This window comes from Scyliorhinus canicula, chromosome 13 (assembly GCF_902713615.1).
Source record: "Scyliorhinus canicula chromosome 13, sScyCan1.1, whole genome shotgun sequence".
Lineage (NCBI taxonomy): Eukaryota > Metazoa > Chordata > Chondrichthyes > Carcharhiniformes > Scyliorhinidae > Scyliorhinus > Scyliorhinus canicula.
This window is the reverse complement of record NC_052158.1, coordinates 44,835,004-44,855,433: the sequence shown is the minus strand read 5'-3', so window position 1 is coordinate 44,855,433 and position 20,430 is coordinate 44,835,004. Positions and strand designations below refer to the sequence as shown.

Genomic DNA, 20,430 nt, shown 5'->3' with positions numbered 1-20,430 from the left:
CAGAGCACAGCTCCTTCCTCAGGTGAATGAAGAGGTGGGTTCCAGAAACATATATACAGACAAAGTCAAAGATGCAAGACAATGCTTTGAATGCGAGTCTTTGCAGGTAATTCAGTCTTTACAGGTCCAGAAGGAGCAACTGGAGAGAGGGATAATCACAGGTTAAAGAGGTGTGAGTTTTCTCCAGCCAGGACAGTTGGTAGGATTTCGCAAGCCCAGGCCAGATGGTGGGGGGGGGGTAAATATAATGCGACATGAATCCCAGGTCCCGGTTGAGGCCGCACCCATGTGTGCGGAACATGGCTATGAGTTTCTGCTCGGCGATTCTGCGTTGTTGCGTATCCTGAAGGCCGCCTTGGAGAACGCTTACCCGGAGATCAGAGGCTGAATGCCTTTGACTGCTGAAGTGTTCCCCGACTGGAAGGGAACATTCCTGCCTGGTGATTGTCGCGCGATGTCCGTTCACCCGTTGTCGCAGTGTCTGCATGGTCTCGTCAATGTACCACGCTTCAGGACATCCTTTCCTGCAGCATATTCCAGTCGGGGAGGCCCTCATCCTCGCTCGATTCTCATAGGACGAGGCTGGATCCGTCAGCTCAACAGTCCCCCACCATTTACTTCCCTCCCCTGATTCTATCCTTCCCATCCCCCTCCCCCATTTCTTTTCTTACCCCCAATCTCCCTGCCTCCCAAATCCCTCTTACCTCCCCACTTTTCCTGTCCCACCCCGTTCACACCGCCCCCTCCCTGGCTGCCCTGTTCCACCCTCCCATGGTCCATGTAACAAAATTCCATGGTGATGGGTCTTTGCTGGCAGTGTCAGCAGGTCACCATATAAGGCAGCAGAGTGATGATAGCTCGCTGTGAGGAAAGCAGTGGTGTTCCTGAATTTCTGCAAAAGTTTGACTCTTGTCTTTCTTCTGACAGCGCGCTCACACCCATCACCTGGACGGGGTCTGTATCTGCATTTGATCTTGGGTCACTGTACCCGGGGTGGGAGGGGGCGGGGGGGAGTGGAGGCCAACAGGGGTTGGGGGTGCAGGCAGGCCGCTGTGAAGATTAATGTGACAGAAGCTTCACATATGTCAGGTGTTGCATGTTTTTTTTAAAAATAATTTTTATTGGAATTTTTTACAGAAAATATAAAAATATAACAAGTATAGCAACAAGCAGTAATATGCAACTAACAGCCCCATAACACCCACAATTCCCCCCATACCGTAACATCACATGTATCACACTCCCCCCCCCAACAAGAGAACTTAACCATAATGTGTTGCATGTTTTAATAGTGAACATTTTATGTTTCCATTCCCCCTAGCTGCAGAAAGTGAACCCCCCAGTGCCCACTTAGTGCTCCTCAATCTTCTTGATCTTACTTGGTCTAATGTTGCATCTGGATATGTCCCCAGGATGCCCATCAGAGGTGGAGGCAGCCTGCTGCTTTCTGTGCTCTGTGGACTTTTTAAAAAAAAAATTTTATTCTCCTACTTTTTCATATTTTTCCCCAAATTTACACCCACCAACAATAAACAATAAGGAGTGACGAATACAATTTCAATCCCCATTGACAATAAGCACTGTCAAGGAGGGGGGATTCAGAAGTACTGGGGGCCGCCGTCATCTCCTTGGTGGCAGCCTGGGGTTGCATCCAGTGATTTCCCCTCCGTGACAGTACCCTCAGGGCCCTGGGGGACTCCATGAGATGGAAGGGCAGCTGGAATGGACTCCAGAGGTCTCTGAGTCATCTGATTCTGCCAGTGCTGGTGGATCCCCATGGTCTGCACCATGGTGTCGATGCCCTCAGCGATGATCCTCAGTGACTGGGCCATGCTCTGCAGTGCCCCGGCAATGTCCACCTGCGCCTGGGACACAAACCTCAGTGACAGGGTCATGCTCTGCAGTGCCTCGGAAATGTCCACCTGCGTCTGAGATCTGTCCCTCAGCAACTCGAATATAATGTCAAGGCTGTCAGCTATGGTCGTCACAGACTGAGCCATGCCTTAGGCACCACCACTCAATGTGAACCTCGTGCTTTCCACTGTCACTACCTGAGCAGAGTTGGCCTCGGTGCCACGCAATGCCCAAAGCCTCTGGGACTCCTCCAATTGGCTATGCAGTTGCTGGAATGTTCCTGGCATCCCCTCCTGAATGTCACGACTTTGGCCTATCACCTTCATCAGCTCTGGGAGAACCTTGTCTAGAGGCTTGGCATCTGACTGGAACTCAGGTGAAACCTGGGATCCTGCAGACCGCCAACTGGTGTGCATCAGCAACTGTGTGGTGCTCACCAGATTGTGCCCCAGAAGCCTGTCCACTAATGTTGCCCACCGAGGTGTGTCTGCACTGGTGGAAGGTGGGATGATGGCTGTGACGCCTCGATAATGGTCTTCTCGGAGCTCTCCTCTGAGGGGTCTTTTGGGTGGCAGAGGGGGAAATGACTCCAGATGGCCTGACCTCATCAAAACTCCCCCCCTCCCCCCCCTCCCCCCAGCTCGGTCCTTATGGGCTATCGTTTGTAAGGTTCCCCGTCTCTCATTCACAGCATCAAGAAGCCTGGTCAGGTCAGCCCCAAAGCGAGGAGCAGGTCTGTGCACTCCTTTGCTTGCGTGTTGACTGTGAGTGAGTAGTGAGGGAGCGTTAGAAAGCAACTCTCCCTTTGTGAGTGGCGAGAAGCTGAGGCGCGAATCTGGCAACTCAGATGGTGGGACAGCCAGTAATGCCGAGTGTAGTGATCTGTATATATACAAGGGGTCATTGTAGATGCAATACAATTGAGCAAGCACCAGAGGGAGCACGGGAGAGGTATAAATAGAGACATACAGGAAGTTAGAGGGCACTTCACAGGAACGGCAGCTGGGAGCAGAACAGACAGGCAGCTCAGATGTAACATAAATTAAGTGCTGGAGAGAAAACAAACTCACAATAAAGCATCTACTTCAACTTTAAGACTACGAGCTTTATTCAGAGACAAGGAACAACACATGGTACCAGGAGGCTTCAGAACGCTTACTATAACATTACACCAGCTACCGACACAGAAAGACCAAAATGGCAAGGAAAACTCCGACCGGACATTCGACGTGGGAAGACTTTGCTAATTCGATGATATCTGCTGGAACCCCACCTCAGCCGAACACAACCGATAATTTAAGTAACGACTAGAAAACATTTAAACAAATGTTCGATATGTATATCATAGTTTAGTTTAGTCAATTGCTATTGTATATTCTCTTTCTGCACTATGTTAATGTTCACTCTATTTTGCTGTGTTAGGATTATTGCTATTTATTGTGAAAAATTTTGCAAAACTTTAATAAAAATATTTTTAAAAAAAAGAATGTGCAAACTCCACAGTCACCTAAGGTCGGAATCAAACCCAGATCCCTGGTGCTCTGAGGCAGTAGTTCTAAACACTGTGCAGCCATCTTAGAAATGTTTCCATTGAATTGTTCCCGTCAGCTGTGCTGGTAACGCTAAGAACTCCTGGGATTGTGAGAAATAAGAAATGTCTATGTTGCTTCCTGTCAAGTACAGGTAAAATATTGCTGAATAAACTCTACTTGATTCATAAATACTATGGCCGGGATTCTTTGTCTCCCCACCTAACCAGTGGGATTTCCCATTGTGGTCAGACCCACGCCGTCAGGAAATCTCGGGCCGTCGGTGCGCTGCTGGCGCAACGGAGAATCCCAACAGCGTAGGATCCAGCTCTAGGTATTTATACCCAGTCAAACGTAACCGTGGACCCTCATGTTAGAAATGGACATTTTGGATCTTAAGAATTTTTTTAATTCAAAGGGTTTTCTACCTCAAAACCCGAAACCTTACACTACTGTTGTTTTCTGTTAAACCTCCTGTGAACCACTCCCAATGCATTTACATGCTTCCGGCTAAATAGCTGGCTTGTAATGCAGAAAATGGCTGCAGTGCGGGTTCAATTCCTGTACCAGCCTCCTCGAACAGGAGCCAGAATGTGGCGACAAGGGGCTTTTCAGAGTAACTTCATTGAAGCCTACTTGTGACAATAAGCGATTATTATTATTCCTTTAATACACAGTACTCTAAATGTGGTCGCGTTAGTCTTACACTGAAGCATAGCCTCCTTACTTTTGTATTCAATTCAGTTCGCAATAAATGGTAACATTCTGTTAGCTTTCCTCATTACTTGCTCTAGCTGCACACTAATCTTTTGCAAGTGATGCACTAGGACACCCAGATCCCTCTGCATCTCAGAGATCTGCAATCTCACAATTTAGATAATATGTTCTTTTATTCTTCTTGCTATTGTATTTTGTTGTTTAAGTAATATATGTTGTTACTAATGTAGACAATGTTGAAGAATACTCGACTCCTCGAAGTAAGCTGAAAGAATTTATTAAGTAATGACAAAATTAATAAATGAGTTCGACACTCTACTGATCTAACTCTAGCAACAAAGTGAGAATGACTAGCTGTACAAACTGTATCTAAGCTAGATATGGTGGCTTAACTGAGTTCTCTCTGCTACACTGATGTTCTTCCTCAAGCTTCTGCTGGGAGTTAGAGAGAGGTCTTGGCCAGGATGCTCTGAAATCCCGACCAAGTGTTGACAACGGCATCAAAACCGGCGCGAGCGACTCCGGCATCAATGGGCCTCCAGTCCCAGGCATTCACCTCTTCCTAGGGGGCCAGTACGGCGCCGGAGTGGTGTCCACTGCTCCGGCGTTCGAAAGCCGGCGTGCCATGGCTGGCGCGGGTCCGCTGAAAGAGCCCCCCCCCCCCCCCCCCCGGTGATTCTCCATGCCTTGACGGGCCGAGTGCCCGCCAAGTTTGGTCGAATCCCGCTGGCGTGGCTTACGTATGGTCCTACCCGGCGGGACCTCGGAGTTCTGGCTGCGGGATCCAATTCTGGGGGGCCCGGGGACCAGCCCGAATACGGCAACCCACGTGCATTCGTGGACCCGCGCTGGCCCCTGGAAAGTATGGCAAAGCCCTACAGGGACCTGGCGCGGAGGAACATTGCCCCCCCCCCCCCTCCCCCCCCGGAATTAGCCCGCACACTGATTGGTAGACCCCGATCGCGGGCCTGGCCACTGTGGAGGGCACCCCCCCCTAGAGTTGGATCCCCCCCCCCCCCCACCAGGACGGCCCCCGCAGCCAGAACTCCAAGGTCCTGCCGGGTAGGACCATAAGTAACCCACGCCGGCGGGACTCGGCTAAACCTGGCAGACACTCGGCCCGTCGGGGGGGAGGGGAGAATCGGCAGTGGGGGGGGGGCGCTTTCAACGGCCCCCGACCAGCATGGCGGCGACCCTGCAGGCGCGATTGCTGCCAATTCTCTGGTCGCCAGACAATCGACGGCCCGACGTTGGAGAGGCATGACACAATCCTCGCGGCGTCCCCCCCCGATGATTCTCCGACTCGGCGCGGGATTGGAGAAGCTGCGGTTTTATAGTGGGTCATGTAATGTCATCTAGTGGTTATTCCACAGTGATTAACCCCTTAGTTACATGTCTGTCTACATATCATTACACTTGCCAAATTGGACAGTTTCACATTTTTCTCTCAAAGTTGTAACACAAATTCCAGAAACCAATCTGGTAAAAATCCTGTCAACTCTCTCAAGGACCCTCACATTCTTCCTAGAATAGAAGAGAACTGGATACAGTATTATATTTGTAGTCTAACTACTGCTGTATATAAATTGCCATATCCTACCTGCTTTTGTACTCAATATCTCTCAATATGAAGCCTAAACTTCCATATGCTTTGCTAATTACACTCTTAATATATCCTCCCTTCAAAGATCCATGTGTATTTATCTCGATATCTCTGTGCCGGCTCACTGTTTTGAATGGTATCATCCTATGCCCATTGTCTCTCCCTATCCCTTCTGTCAAAATACATCACCACACATATTGTTGTATTAAACTATATCTGCCTCTTTGTCTGTCCATTCCACTGGTTCATCTGTATCCTCTTTTTCCATTCCACTAGTCTATCTCTATCCTCTTGTCTGTTGCTTCCATGAGTCTATCTCTATCCTCTTGTCTGTCCATTCCATTGTCTATCTCTCTCCTCTTGTCTGTCCCTTCCATGAGTCTATCCATATCCTCTTGTCTGTCTATTTCACTGGTCTATCTCTGACTTGTTACAGTTGTTTTCCACAGCTCAATGTACAGATTCGCAGCAAACTGCCTATCCACCAATCGCTCACACTGCTCCCTATAATCACACTCCCAAATTCACCAACTTCTCACAGTGCTCCATACATCACTGTGGCCACAATCTGTTCCAGGTCACTGAGGAAGAAACAGACACTTGGTCTTAAATTTGCAGTCACCAGTTGAGATGCTGGTACAACATGTACTGGACATGGAGACTGCAGATGGGATCTGTAAACATTAAGTCCACTAGATTAATGCATTGGTTCACCAACTTCCAAAACTACAAACTATTGAGGGAGAGAGAGGGAGAGAAAGATAATAGGTGCAGAAATAGGTAGTAGAGAATAAGAAAATGAGGGATTTGGAGAGATAGATATACACACACGCAGAGTGAGAATTAATAATGTTGGAGAGACAGAATCAGAAAGATGGAAATAACAAGAGGTACAGGTATGTTGAGGCTTCACTCCAATTTTAAAAGGATATTTGCACTTCCGGACTCACCCACCAGAAGAATTAAATTCTCTTTAACTCTCTTGTCTATTCCTTCAATCATCTTAAACATTTCAAAACATGGTCCCTTAACCTGCTGTAGTGAAGGGATGCAAGACTGTGCACAAGTCCTCGTCATTTAAATCTTTTAAACATTCATCCAGATTCAATATTCTATCATTTCCAAGTTTACTGATATCCTCTCCTTCATATTTAAAGTTTTAATGCCTACTCAAGTCCAACTGAGGGAATGTTATTATCCAGTATTTCTGTCAGAATGTTATCATTCTTGGGAGTGTTTCCTGGTGACTCTGTTCAGTGACTCTGTCTCGATTCTCATTTCACTTTTATTATTTGTGGGTCTGCTGAATACATTACTTTTTTATTCCTTCCTAATTTAAATGTGAAGTTTCTCTTGATCTTCCTTTTCTAATTTCTTCCCTCACCTCTTGATTTTGTTTTTCCTCATTTCCTCCTTTATCGTCAATGTATTTTATTCTCAGCCTTTTAACATCTCCCATGAATACTAACCTGTGAGTATTACTCATTTCAGAGCTTTGCGGAGACATTTTCCTCAAATTCCCTTTCACTATTTGGGGCTCGGTCGAATGGCCTCTTTTGTGTTACGTAACATGATCAATGTACATCATGAAATATTTTTCTGATTTAATCTCCCCTGCCCTCCAGCCTATCATAGAGCTTCCCTTTTGATCATCCTGTCTCCCTCCATCCTTCCACCAGCTTAAATACTCTTTCCCTTCCATCTTTCTCCCAGTTCTGAGCTGAAATGTTGGGTGCAATTTACCCACCTCGTCACGCCCGACTTTGTGACGCATTGACACCGGTGAATCTTGTGAGAGGCCTCTCACGAGATTTGCGATGCTTGAGACGCCTCGTGAGATTTAAAAAATATGTTTCTTCAAGGCTTTTCAACAAAATATAAATATACAAAATGTCAAAAGAACGACCCAAGAACATCAGAAGAACTTCATAACAACCCAACCAACAACCCAAACCCTCCAGCCCCGTTTGAAAGTTCTAGAGAACCAGCCTGGGAATGGTGTCCTTGCGGTCAGTGTCACAGAGAAGCAGTGGATGAGGCTTAACCCCGCGCACAACGAGGACACATTCATTCCCCCCCTTGAGAGCACCCCCCCTTGCTGAACCCTCAATCCTACTTCAAGAAATGGAACAGTTTCCACCTCCGAGTGAACCCTTCTGCCGAACCCCACTTGACCTTCTCCAACTGCACGAATTCAGCCAGGTCGCTCACCCACACCCGTGCCCCTCCAACACAACAAAATCCGTCTCTGAGTAATCAGGGAGGCAAAGGCTAATACATCGGACTCTCTTCCCCCTCCTGCACTCCCGGGTCTTCTGACACACCAAATATCGCCACCTCTGGATTCGGGAACACCCTTATTGTCAGAACATAGAACATAGAACATAGAACAGTACAGCACAGAACAGGCCCTTCGGCCCTCAATGTTGTGCCGAGCCATGATCACCCTACTCAAACCCACGTATCCACCCTATACCCGTAACCCAACAACTCGGGCCCACCCGTAACCTTAACCTTACTTTTATTAGGACACTACGGGCAATTTAGCATGGCCAATCCACCTAACCCGCACATCTTTGGACTGTGGGAGGAAACTGGAGCACCCGGAGGAAACCCACGCACACAGGGGGAGGACGTGCAGACTGCACACAGACATAACATACGAGAACCCCTGCCAGAACCCCCTTAATCTTGGACATGCCCAAAACATGTGGACGTGATTCGCGCCCCCGCCAGCCCACCCCCGTGCACTGCCCACACCTGTCCCTCACCCTCTCTAAAAACCTGCTCATCCTTGCCTTTGTCATGTGGTCCCTGTGCACCACTTTAAACTGGATGAGGCTTAACCTCGCACACGACAAGGACACATTCACCCTCTGCAAAGCTTCAGCCCATGTCTCTGCTCCCACCTCCCCTCCCAACTCCTCCTGCCATTTGCACTTAACATCCTCCACTAGGGCGCCCTCCCATTCCATTAGTTCCTTGTAAATATCCGACACCTTTCCCTCCCCTAGTTCGTCCTCCGACAGCACTGGAGGCGGCAGCCCCGGAAAGGACGGTACCTCTCTCCTCATACAAACCCGAACCTGCAGCTACCTAAACCCTTTAACCGTGGGCCACTCATACAATTCCTCCAACTCCTCCAGCCCTGCAAATTTGCTGCCTGTAAACAAGTCCCTGAAGTACTCAATCCCCACCTCCCGCCACCCCCAGAACAACGCATCCAGTCTCACCAGCACCAAGCTATGGTTATCACAAATCAGCGCCCACAATGACATCCCCTCTAACTTCAAGTGCTGCCTACACTGCCCCCACACCCTCAAAGCCGACACCACCACTGGGTTAACGGAATACCTGGCTGGTGAGAACAGCAGAGGGGCCGACAAAAAAGCTGTCAAGCTCGTTCCCCGACACGATACCACTTCCACCCATCTCCAAACCGACCTCTCCTCCATTGCCCATTTCCTCACCATTGCAATATTTGCGGCCCAATAATATGTTATCAAATTTGGCAAAGCCAGTCTGCTCCCCCCCCCCCCCCCCCCCCCCCCCAACTCCCACTCCAAAAAAGCCCATCGCACCTGTGGGGCCTTCTCCGCCCACACAAACTCTGAGATCAACCTATTGACCTCCTGGAAAACGACTTAGGGTCAAATATAGATAGAGAGGTTCTGAAACATGAACTCAAGCCTAGGCAACACCATCATTTTTACTGTCTGCACCCACCCTGCCAGCAACAATGGCAAAACATCCCACCTCCTAAAATCTGCCTTCTGTCATGGGAGTGTCCCTTTAAGAAAGGTTTTTATCTTATCACATGGCTTCAGTGATGTAATTTTGTGGGTGGAGCTGAGGTCTGTGAGGTAAGATTTCACTTTCTTTTTGATGTCACTACTGTGGACCCAGACAACTGAAAGAAGTGTTTTGGCCTGTCTCTCTTTATTTTCATTTTAAATATCTGTTCCAGTAAAAAGAAATTGATTATAGCTACCTACTTTGGGAACTTAACAGACAATTTGCTTTCCGGAAGGGTTTAAACCTGCTGGTGAGACGGGGTCAGAATCTTGGGGAAAGCCAGTCTTATTCATTGAGAATGCAGAGTGCTGGGCCACGCCCTTGAAAAGGGGATTTTGGTTTATGGGATTTTGTTTTTGAATTGGAACAGTTAAGGGTGAATTCATTAAATGTTATACATAGATTACTGTAGCTGTGGTGTGTCTTTATGTTTGTAACTGATAACATTCTTGCTGGTTGTTTAGATATATGCATTAACTAAGTTGTTAGAATAAAGCTTATTTTGATTAAAGTGTCTTGGAAAACTGTTGAATCCCACCTCAGGTGATGGCTCTTGTTCTCATTCGAGCCAAATTCAACAAAAGGTTACAGGTCAGATGAACTCCATAATACACTTTGGAGGTTTTAAAACCGTGGCCCATAACACTTCATCGCCTCTACTAATCGGGCCAAGTTCAACCTATGCAGCTGGGCCCAGGTCCGCACCACCTGGATTCCAAGGTATCTAAAGCTCACCCCTACCACCCTAAACGGCAACTCCCCTAACTCCTTTCCTCCCACACCCTAGAATTGATTGCGAACATCTCACTCTTTCCCATATTCAATTTATATCACGAAAACCGGCCAACTTCCCCCAGAATCCCCATAATCCCTCCCCAATGCAGCCCAACGTGTCTGAAATATATAACAAATCGTCTGCGTATAGCAAACCCCGATGTTCGACCCCCCACAATCCCTCTCCAATCCCTCAAAGCCCTGAGCGCCATTGCTAGTGGCTCTATCGCCAAGGTGAAAAGCAACCTGGAGGGCGGGCACCCCTGTCTTGTCCCACGGTGTAACCCAAACTACCCTGAGCTCACTCAGTTTACATAGAACAGTACAGCACAGAACAGGCCCTTCGGCCCTCAATGTTGTGCCGAGCCATGATCACCCTACTCAAACCCACGTATCCACCCTATACCCGTAACCCAACAACCCCCCCCTTAACCTTACTTTTATTAGGACACTACGGGCAATTTAGCATGGCCAATCCACCTAACCCGCACATCTTTTGGACTGTGGGAGGAAACCGGAGCACCCGGAGGAAACCCACGCACACAGCGGGAGGACGTGCAGACTCCACACAGACAGTGACCCAGCCGGGAATCGAACCTGGGACCCTGGAGCTGTGAAGCATTTATGCTAACCACCATGCTACCCTGCTGCCCACAGTTTGTCTGCACACTCGGCACCGGACCCAATCCACAAACCCCTGTCCGAACCCGAATCTCCCCATAAACGTGGACCAGTCGTAATGGCACCTGGAGGAGGTCTCCTAGGTCATTAGAGAGCCCTGGGTGGTTGGAGCCAGGGCACTGCTAGGCTGACACTGCGGTTAAAGCACCCCAGCAGCGCCAAGGTGGCACAGCCAGCGTGTCTGGGTGGCACTGCCAGGGTGCTAGTGTGGCACTGCCAGCCTAGTAGGGGCACTTCAAGGGTGCCAGGTTGACATGACCAGGAATCTGGCCTGGAGGGGAGGGCATGCCAAGTGGAGGGAGAGGGGTTAAGTAGTGTTTCTATGGGCCTCCCTCAGATTGGGGAGATGGGGGGGGGGGGGGGGAACAGGGTCAAAAACGAGGGGGGGGGCTGAAAGGAGAGGGGGGGGGGGAAATTGGGGGAGTCTTCCAAAATGGCACTACAATCTGCGAGTCGCCTTTATGCAGAGTTAAGCAGCAGGAACTGACTGAAATGTGGCCTCAGTTGAAAGAAACCGGCCAGGCCCAAAATAAAAGGCAAAGTGCCATTGAATACAGCAGTGTTCCCCGGCACTGCAACAACCAAGAAATACCCAGATAAACACACCCAAAATCGGACATAGATTACTTTCCAGTTGAATCGCATCCGTTAACTCTGTTTCTCTCCAAGTATGTTACGCAATCTGCTCAGCACATCCACCATTTGCTGTTTTTATTTCAAATTCACCTTGTTTGACTATCTGGGAAAAACTGAGGCAAATATACTCTCCGATATACAGGAGGCTACATAACATGTTCGTCAGAGGGGCGGCATGGTGGCGCAGTGGTTAGCACTGCTGCCTCATGGCGTCGAGCACGGGTTCGATCCCAACTCCGGGTCACTGTCTGTGTGGAGTTTGCACATTCTCCCCGTGTCTGTGTAGGTCTCACCCCCACAACCCTAAAGATGTGCAGGGTAGGTGGCCATGTTAAGTTACCTCTTCATTTAAAAAAAGGAATGCAATGGCTTCATCCAGACTCGAAACATCAGCTCCCTTCTCTCTCCACAGATGCTGTCAGACCTGCCGAGATTGTTCAGCATTTTCTGTTTTTGTTTCAGATTCCAGAATCCAGAGTCATTTGTTTTTATCTGACTGTAGGAACACAATGGGTCTGCTTCACATTGATCGGTTAACTGATTTTGAACAGCTTTCTATTCATTCAGCCAGACTCTACAAGGCCGCAATGTTCTGTCCCAGGGACCTTATCAGGGTTTCAGCAAAGTTTCCTTGTTTGAGCAGTTTGGGCTGAAACTGCACTTCCTGGCACAGGCACATATACATTGATTATACATTCACACATAAATGATAACCCAGTCTTTCTGATATGTTTTTTGATTATACCAATTCATTAATTCTACCTGAATCAAGGCTGATCATGACTTTTAAAATCATCTCTTTCATGACTGACAGTTACTTAATACAATAATGTGCTGAATACGCGTCACAAATAAAGAATACAAAATGTCTTCTGTGATGATATGCACAGTGCAAGTTTGTACATAATGTTATGCACGACCTCCGACCACGAGGTGGCATTGTAAACCCATCGCATAACCCTGTGATCTGGGAGTGGAGAATAGGTCGTGCTGGGAGATAGTCATATTTGTAGTAGTTCCACAATAGTTGTTTAGTGCTAGTTGTTTATTATTTAATTTATCCTAGTTATCTAATCAGACATTGGTTCTGCAATATATCATTTAAACTACATGTTCTGTAGTTCATCATTAACTTTGGCCAATCTACACAACATGACATCTTCCTCTGCAACAAGTTAGTGTTAAGGTGGCTTTCTGATCTTGTGGTTACTAAAGTGAATAGTGTGTAAAAATGCTCAAGTTGGACTAAAATCTAATTACTCCATACCTACATACACATCACACTGGAAGGTTTGCCTCCTGTGTGGGTTCGCTTATGATCCATGGGGTCCAACAACTGTGTAAAGTGTTTAAAACAGAACTCACACTTTGTCACACATCACGCCTGAAGGTTTAATTCCCTATATAATAATAATCTTTATTGTCACAATAAGGCTTACATTAGCACTGCAATGAAGTTACTTTAAAAAGCCTCTAGACGCCACATTCCGGCGCCTGTTCGGGTGCACAGAGGGAGAATTCGGAATGACCAATTCACCCAACACCGCGTCTTTCGGGACATGTGGGAGGAAACCCGCGCAGACATGGGCAGAACGTGCAGACTCTGCACAGACAGTGACCCAAGCCGGAAATTGAACCCGGGTCTCTGGCACTGTGATGCAACAGTGCTAACCACTATAAGAACATAAGAACATAAGAACTAGGAGCAGGAGTAGGCCATCTGGCCCCTCGAGCCTGCTCCGCCATTCAATTAGATCATGGCTGATCTTTTGTGGACTCAGCTCCACTTTCCGGCCCGAACACCATAACCCTTAATCCCTTTATTCTTCAAAAAACTATCTATCTTTACCTTAAAAACATGTAATGAAGGAGCCTCAACTGCTTCACTGGGCAAGGAATTCCATAGATTCACAACCCTTTGGGTGAAGAAGTTCCTCCTAAACTCAGTCCTAAATCTACTTCCCCTTATTTTGAGGCTATGTCCCCTAGTTCTGCTGTCACCCGCCAGTGGAAACAACCTGCCCGCATCTATCCTATCTATTCCCTTCATAATTTTAAATGTTTCTATAAGATCCCCCCTCATCCTTCTAAATTCCAACGAGTACAGTCCCAGTCTACTCAACCTCTCCTCATAATCCAATCCCTTCAGGTCTGGGATTAACCTAGTGAATCTCCTCTGCACACCCTCCAGCGCCAGTACGTCCTTTCTCAAGTAAGGAGACCAAAACTGAACACAATACTCCAGGTGTGGCCGCACTAACACTTTATACAATTGCAACATAACCTCCCTAGTCTTAAACTCCATCCCTCTAGCAATGAAGGACAAAATTCCATTTGCCTTCTTAATCACCTGTTGCACTTGTAAACCAACCTTCTGTGACTCATGCACTAGCACACCCAAGTCTCTATGCTACCGTGCCGCCCTAATGAGGGACTTCTGGTGGCTGCCACGGAGTGAGTGGCCGCACATTTGGTGACTCCCGCTCAAGGTGGCTTTTTTCAGTCCTTCTCCACCTGAATGGTGTGTTGTTTTGAGGGCAAAATGTGAATCAGTGTCCAGGGAATGTAATGTGGTGAATGTGATTCACACTATATATAGTTGCCAATATCACTCCATGTATATATGTTCGTTATCTACCCGTTGTAAGATCAATGCTGTATATAGTTGCCAATATAACTCCTATAACTCCGTATATATATGTTCACTATCCGCCATTGTAAGTGCAGTTGCACTACCCGACCACCAGGGGGAGTCGCTCTGGGAGTACGCGAGAGTTTGTACTGGGCTCCTCCCTTGGCTCCGCCCAGGACTCCTCCCCCTGGGACTGATGTATAAAGATCAGTGCCTTAGAGCCAGCCTGCAGTTCATCTGGAGTTCAATGACGAATAGGCTGGCTCTGTTGTAAGTGTATTAAAGCCTCTGTTTAGATCCAACTATACGTGTTTGCTGAATTGATGGTTCCATCAATTTAATACACTTAAGAAGCTGCCGAAGTAAAGCATGGAATCCGCTCTAAAACTAGGACGTCTAGAAGTCGATCCGCGGGATGCAGAGGCGAAAGAAACCTTCTGCCACTGGCTGAAATGTTTTACGGCCTACCTGGCCGAAATCAGCACCGCTGAAACTACGGAGGAACAAAAGCTCAGCCTACTGCACGCGAGGATAAGCCACAGAATTTCTACACAACTAAACCCAGCTGGTTCCTACACCGCAGTGCTGGCGATTTTGGACAAAATGTATATTAGGCCCATGAACGAGGTCTTTGCCCGCCATGTGTTCACGACTCGCCGACAACGGGCTACTGAAGCTGAATTTGCATGCGAGTTGACCAATCTCTCAAATGACTGCAATTACCAGGCTGTAACCGCGGCCGAACATAGGGAGCTTGCTGTGCGGGATGTTTTTGTAGTGGGCCTTCGATCTAGCTATGTACGCCAGGGACTATTAGAAAATGGGGCCCAGGGCTTAGAGACTACCGTAGAGGCTGCTATCACGATGGAAGTTTCCTTCTGCAGCCTCAACTCGTTTCCCGCGGACCCCGCATGAGCCCCCGACCTGAGGACCCCCCAAGCCTGTGCCGCAAGGACCCCCAGCTATCACGCTGCCACAGCCGGCCGCCCTACTGTCCCAGTCAACTACTCAAAACTATCCAGCTGCTCCAGCTAATTACTCAGCTCCCCAGCCAGCTACTCAGCTCGCCAAACCAGTTATTCAACTGCTCCAGCCTGCCACTTCTGTGGACAAAGCCAGCACCCGTGGCAGCACTGCTCAGCCTGATCCGCGACCTGCAGCAGCTATGGGAAGGGCCACTATGCTAAAGTGTGCCTTGGCAGAAGGGCCCCAGCCCTCAACACCCCAACAGTCCAAAAACATCACCCCCAGCACCAGCAGGCCCGCAGGGCCCAAAACGCTGCGGCCTACACTCAGCCCCCTCCCGCCACGTGCGATCCATGGGGGCCGCCATCTTGGCAAACCTCCACCATGCGTCCGGCCACATGCGATTCATGGGGGCCGCCATCTTGGACGCCATCTTCATCACCACCCTCCGCGTGCGATCCACGGGCCCTAGCTGCATCCCCAGACTCAAACAGCTCATCGGAGGAGTACGACCTCCCCTAGCAGTCATCACATGGCCAGCAACTCAGCGCAGTGTTCCTGCATCAAGCTCGCCAGAACGCAGCGGCATCTACTCAACAGGACGCCCGATCGGAAGAATTCGACTCCCCTGGGCACCCACCACGCAGCCCGCAACTCAACACGGTCACCCTCGACCAATCTCGCCCCAAGCATCTGAGAAATTCGATGACGGAGGTCCAGATCAACGGGTACAGCACGTCGTGCCTTTTCGACTCCGGGAGCACAGAGAGCTTCATACACCCAGAGCTGGTAAGACGCTGTTCCCTCCCTATTTATCCTGTCAACCAAACTATCGCCGTCGCTTCGGGCTCCCATTCCATCCAAATCCAAGGCCGCACTACAGCAACACTAACGATTCGAGGCGCTAGCTATTCCAAATTTAAACTGTATGTCTTGCCCGACCTCTACGCGCCACTCCTCTTAGGCTTGGATTTCCAATGTAATCTCAAGAGTCTCACCCTCAGCTTCAGCGGGCCCCTGCCCCCACACACTATCTGCAGCCTCACCACGCTACGCATGACCCCCCTCCTCTCTTCGCCAACCTCACCCCGGATTGCAAACCGGTAGCCACCCACAGCAGGCGGTACAGTCTGCAGGATAGGGTATTTATCAGAACGGAGGTCCGAAGGCTGCTCAGTGAGGGGATCATAGAGGCCAGTAACAGTCCCTGGAGAGCTCAGGTGGTGGTCGTCATGACTGGGGAAAAATTCCGCATGGTCGTCGATTATAGCCAGACCATCAATCGCTTTATGCTCCTAGACGCGTATCCCCTCCCCAGAATCGCAGACATGGTAAACCAGGTCGCCCAATATCGGGTATTTTCCACGGTGGATCTGAAGTCTGCATACCACCAGCTCCCAATCTGCCCGGAGGACTGCCACTACACGGCATTCGAGGCCAATGGCCGGTTCTTCCATTTCCTCCGGGTTCCCTTCGGCGTCACTAACAGGGTTTCGGTGTTCCAACAAGCAATGGACCGAATGGTAGACCAGTACGGGCTGCGGGCCACGTTTCCGTATCTGGATAATGTTACCATCTGCGGCCATGACCAGCAGGACCACGACGCCAACCTCCACTGTTTTCTCCAGACGGCCCAAAAATTAAACCTTACATATAACAAGGAGAAATGCGTGTTCCGCACAAATAGACTAGCCATCCTCGGCTACGTCGTGGAGAACGGAGTCCTGGGCCCAGACCCGGACCGCATGTCTTAGAACTCCCCTTCCCCCATGGCCCCAAGGCCCTCAAACGGTGCTTGGGGCTCTTTTCGTACTGCGCCCTGTGGGACCCCCAATATGCGGACAAAGCCCGCCGACTCTTCAAGGCCACATTATTTCCCCTGTCTGCTGAGGCGCGCCAAGCCTTCAGCTGCATCAGGGACGACATCGCCAAAGCAGACATGCGGGCGGTGGATGAATCCACTCCCTTTCAGGTTGAGAGCGACGCCTCAGAGGTAGCGCTAGCAGCCACTTTAAACCAAGCAGGGCAGCCCGTTGCATTTTTCTCCCGTACTCTATCCGCTTCAGAACTCCGACACTCTTCAGTCAAGAAGGAAGCACAAGCCATCGTGGAGGCTATCCGACACTGGAGGCACTACCTCACAGGTCGGAGATTCACCCTCATCACCGACCAACGGTCGGTCGCCTTCATGTTTGACAACTCGCAAAGGGGCAAAATTAAAAATGACAAAATTCTTTGGTGGAGGATTGAACTCTCCACCTACAATTACGATATCAAATATCGACTGGGGAAGCTCAACGAGCCCTCGGATGCCCTATCCCGCGGGACACGCGCCAGCGGGTGAATCAGCCGCCTAAAAGCCATCCACGATGACCTCTGCCACCCAGGGGTCACCCAGCTCGCCCACTACATCAGAGCCCGAAACCTGCCTTTCTCCAACGAGGAGGTAAAAGCAGTCACCAGGGACTGCCCGATCTGTGCGGAGTGCAAACCGCACTTCTATAGACCAGACAGGGCCCACCTGGTCAAGGCTTCTAGGCCCTTTGAACGCCTTGCAATCGATTTCAAAGGGCCACTCCCCTCCACTAACAAAAACATTTACTTCCTTAACATTATTGACGAGTTCTCCCGATTCCCCTTCGCCATCCCATGCCCCAATATGACCTCCCACACAGTCATTAGGGCCTTACATAGTGTCTTCACCCTGTTCGGTTTCCCCAGCTACATGCACAGCGACCGGGGTGCGTCCTTTATGAGTGACGAGCTGCGTCAGTACCTGCTCGACAAGGGCATCGCCTCGAGCAGGACTACCAGTTACAACCCCAGGGGGAATGGACAGGTGGAGAGGGAGAATGCGACGGTCTGGAAGACCGTCCTACTGACCCTGAGGTCCGGAAAGCTCCACGTTTCCCAATGGCAGGAAGTCCTCCCTGACACGCTCCACACAATTAGATCCCTCCTGTGTACAGCTACCAACCAAACCCCTCACGAGCGGCTCTTCATTTTTTCCAGGGGCACTACCACAGGAGTCTCACTTCCGGCGTGGCTGAGGACGCCAGGCCCGGTTCTCCTAAGGAAGCACGTCAGAGTGCACAAAACCGACCCTATTGTTGAAAAGGTGCGCCTGCTTCATTCCAACCCACAGTACGCATTTGTTGAGTTCCCGAACGGTCGCCAGGACACAGTATCCCTCCGGGACTTGGCACCCGCTGGATCCAGCCCCCCATCTACCCCCACCGAGGAACTCCTTTCCCCGGTCCCTATGCGGCCGCCCCCTTGCGCCCCCGATTCTGCGAGCTCACCCCACCAGTTCCGAGCGCCAGCACCAGCCCGCCCCCCACGCCTCCAGTCTCCATTCGACCAGGAGGTATATGAGGCTTGGACAAGACTTGCCCCAGAGCCGGCAACTGTACCCCAGACCTCGACGCCCGCCCAGCCACCACAAGAGGCTGCAACCCCGGTGCTCCGCAGATCAAAACGGACAATTCGTCCACCGGACAGACTGACTCTTTGAGCCATCACCCCCGCCGGAGTTGATTTTTTTTAACAGGGGGTGAATGTGGTGAATGTGATTCACACTATATATAGTTGCCAATATCACTCCATGTATATATGTTCGTTATCTACCCGTTGTAAGATCAATGCTGTATATAGTTGCCAATATAACTCCGTGTATATATGTTCACTATCCACCATTGTAAGTGCAGTTGCACTATCCGACCACCAGGGGTAGTCACTCTGGCGAGAGTTTGTACTGGGCTCCTCCCTTGGCTCCGCCCAGGACTCCTCCCCCTGGGACCGATGTATTAAGATCAGTGCCTTAGAGCCAGCCTGCAGTTCACCTGGAGTTCAACGACGAATAGACTGGCTCTGTTGTAAGTGTATTAAAGCCTCTGTTCAGATCCAGCTACACGTGTTCGCTGAATTGATGGTTCAATCATGTAATACTCCTCTGCTGGGGCTAATGTATAGCTCGTGGGATGAGAAGTGCCACGAAGAAGTGAGAGCAGTTGGAGCAGGCAAGTTTTTGGAGTGTGACACAGGTGAAGACGGCAGAAGGCAAGCAGGCAGCACTGCCCACCCAGTGGTCGATGGAGCAGCTGGTGATCTAAATGGCAAATTCTAGCAGCAGATGAAGGAGGCCTCAGAGGATTTGGTCAAGGTGGTGGAGCCGTTTAGGGTGACGATCGAGCTAGTAGAGCAGAGGCAGGAGGCTCAGGGTCTGATGATCCAGAACATGGCGGAATCGGTGGTGGAGTATGAGGATTGGCTGATCTCATTGAAGGCGGAGATGGGGATGGTGATGAGCAGATAGAAAAGGCTGAGAGAGAAGTTGGAGAACCTTGAGAACCGCTCCAGGAGGCAAATTCTGAGGATCGTGGGGATGTCTGAAAGCATTGAATGTGTGGAGGCCGCCAAATTTGTGGTGAGCACGTTGGAGAAGCTAATGGGGGAGGGGGCCTTTGGCCGGCCCCTCGAGGTCGATCGGGTGCACAGGGCACTGAGGAGGAGGCTGCAGGAGGGGGAGCCGCCAAGGGCGATAGTGGTGAGGCTGTATCAGTTCTTGGATAAAAAGATCTTGAGGTGGTTGAGGCAGATTATGAAGTGAATCTGGGAAGAGAGTGAGCTATGGATTTACCAGGCCCTGAGTGCAGAGCTGGCTAAGCGGAGGGCAGGGTATAATCGGATAAAAGCTGCCCTCTACAGAAGGGGGTGAAGTTCGGGGTGCGGTGTTTTGGGGGGTTGGGGAAGGGATAAGGGGGGAAAAAAGTTGAGAAGGCGGTGTGTGGTGGGGTGTTGATATCAAGGGAGGTTAGAGGGTTGCGATTTCAGTTCATGATATTTTGATCTTTAGATATGAAAAGCACTGAATAAAATATTTTAAAAATAAATCCAATGAGGATTTCAGAAAAATTCCTTTCCCAGCAGAATGATTGGAATGTGGAATTTACTCCTTCAGGGAATGGTTCAGGCAAATAGTTTCAATGTATTTGATGGGAAATCAGGCGTTTTGAAAACTAGAATTGAAACAAAAACTGCAAGAAATACTCAGCAAGCCAGGCAGCATCTGTGGAGAGAAACAGAGTAGAAGAGTTTTCATGAGAAACTGGGATGGATGTTGGCAGCTCTTCCTTCAAAAACTCCAGCAGCCAATGCTACCCTCCCCTGCCCCCCCCCCCCCCCCCCCCCCCACCCACTGCTAGTGGCAATGTCAACGTGTCCTTTGTTATATTTCCTCAGAG

At 49.7% G+C, this 20,430-nt stretch overlaps 1 protein-coding gene across 1 annotated transcript in view; it reads right to left on the bottom strand.

Annotated features, from left to right (window-relative positions):
- The window catches only part of LOC119976643 (zinc finger protein 721-like), a 999,221-nt gene that overhangs the window by 497,247 nt on the left and 481,544 nt on the right, over positions 1 to 20,430 (bottom strand). The gene's annotated exons all lie outside the window — the stretch shown is intronic.